Consider the following 2630-nt stretch of genomic DNA (forward strand, 5'->3'; position numbering starts at 1 on the left):
CTCTCCCCATCTTTTCACTGGAAAAACTGGTTTTGCTTCTTATCCCTGGCACTCCTAAAATACCACTGTCTTGCACTGCTTCAATGTGTATTCTCCAAATGACCAAACTATAAAAGAACCTAAAACAATTAGCTTAGTATTAAGCAGCAAAAGCTTAACTGTAACTATACAAGCGGATATATTTTCTTGGGGAGAGATAGTCACATTCTTTAATTGAAGGCATTTATTCAATTTTTAAAAGTTTATTGGCTCTTTTTCAAAATCCAGTTGAAACATTTTATTGATGAAGGTGGCTACATAGAGTAGTGTCTTTCAATTGATTTTCTGTTTTTGTTTCCTTCCTGAAGTACCAGATTGCAAGTGAAGCATAATGTTCCAGAAATACAGAAATCACACAGCTAAAGTAAGTGCACCAAATTGCTTCTTTCAGTAAAACAGCTCCTTGGTTATAAATAATAAACATGATCGGGGAGGTTACGGAATTTGTAGGTTGTGGGTGGGAACAGACTTTGAAAAAAAGCTAATCAAAGGACTTCATTGTGGAATTAGCCTACATATGCAGAGCAACAAATAATAACCTATGGATACAGGCCAGCTGCACAGGCACTGCCCACTTTTTCCATTTAGTGCCATAACTCGTTTTTAATCATACAAAAGCAAAATGCTAGGGAATGCCAGAAATCTGAAATAAAAGTAGAAAATGCTGGGAATACTCAGCAGGTCAGGCAGCATCTGTGGATAGAAAAACAAATTAGGCACCTTGCATCCTTCCAGGTGATCAATGTTTCTTTGTTTTTTTTTATTCATTCACAGGATGTGGGCGTCGCTGGCCAGGCCAGCATTTATTGCCCATCCCTAATTGCCCTTGTGAAAGCGGTGGTGAGCTGCCTTCTTGAACCGCTACAGTCCATGTGGGGTAGGTACACCCACAGTGCTGTTAGGAAGGGAGTTCCAGGATTTTGACCCAGCGACAGTGAAGGAACGGCGATATAGTTCCAAGTCAGGATGGTGTGTGACTTGGAGGGGAACTTGTAGGTGGTGGTGTTCCCATGTATTTGCTGCCCTTGTCCTTCTAGGTGGTAGAGGTCATGGGTTTGGAAGGTGCTGTCTAAGGAGCCTTGGTGCATTGCTGCAGTGCATCTTGTAGATGGTACACACTGCTGCCACTGTGCGTCGGTGGTGGAGGGAGTGAATGTTTGTAGATGGGGTGCCAATCAAGCGGGCTGCTTTGTCATGGATGGTGTTGAGCTTCTTGAGTGTTGTTGGAGCTGCACCCATCCAGGCAAGTGGAGAGTATTCCATCACACTCCTGACTTGTGCCTTGTAGATGGTGGACAGGCTTTGGGGAGTCAGAAGGTGAGTTACTCGCCTCAGGATTCCTAGCCTCTGACCTGCTCTTGTAGCCACGGTATTTATATGGCTACTCCAGTTCAGTTTTCGGTCAATGGTAGCCCCTAGGATGTTGATAGTGGGGGATTCAGTGATGGTAATGCCGTTGAATGTCAAGGGGAGATGGTTAGATTCTTTTTTGTTGGAGATGGTCATTGCCTGGCACTTGTGTGGCGCGAATGTTACTTGCCACTTATCAGCCCAAGCCTGTATATTGTCCAGGTCTTGCTGCATTTCTACACGGACTGCTTCAGTATCTGAGGAGTTGTGAATGGTGCTGAACATTGTGCAATCATCAGCGAACATCCCCACTTCTGACCTTATGATTGAAGGAATGTATGGAATAAAGACCCAGATAGTGTGTAGGGGGGTGGGGTGGGGGTGTTGAACCAAAGTTAAGAAACAGTTGTGACTGAAATAGACACTTCTGGATGGATGAAGTAAGATTGGCTGAATGATCTTCCCCATTATAAATATCTTCAACATTAGAAGGATATACATCTGTAATACCTTTATCGGTTCTTTTCGAAAATCGAGTCTAAACACTTGAATGATAAGATAGCTTATATAAGGAAGCACTTTGTATTTGATTTGAATTGACATTTTCCACTTGAAGTAGCAGACTACTTCCGGAGAATGTAGATATCATACAACATCGATAGCAAGGGCTCGGGACAGGGACAATGTGAGAAAGATAATCAATGGAATTCACTATGAAATCCAATTTTGGTTGACCAGAACTTTCCTCCAATTGGAAAGATTGAAACCATAGTCTCCAGCGACTGCCACAAAATCCATCCCCCTAGCCATGAATTCCATCCCTTTTCCTGATCATTGTCTGATGCTGGACTAATCTGTCTTCAGCTACAGCATCCTGTTTAACCCTGATCTGAGCTTCTGACGCCATATATTCTCCATTATCAAGACCGCCTACTTCCATAATATCACCCATCTCCGTCCAATGCCCATTCTTATCCATGCTTCTGTTACTTCCAGACTTGAATATTCCTGACTTCAACAATTTCAAATCGTAACCACTGCTCCCATATTTTCAGATAGCAGCTGTTGGTAATGATTCTGTTACTGCCATTTACACCTCCTCTGGACCCATCTTTTGTTTCTTTACTTGTCCCATTACCACTACCTTCCACCCTATCACAGATCTTCCCTTTCATTCTTTCCTTCCCTCCCCACTTTCCCTACCTCTGTACTTGCTTAAAACCCATTACATCTCTAACTTT

Source organism: Heterodontus francisci, chromosome 3 (genome assembly GCF_036365525.1).
Source record: "Heterodontus francisci isolate sHetFra1 chromosome 3, sHetFra1.hap1, whole genome shotgun sequence".
Taxonomy (NCBI): Eukaryota; Metazoa; Chordata; class Chondrichthyes; order Heterodontiformes; family Heterodontidae; genus Heterodontus; species Heterodontus francisci.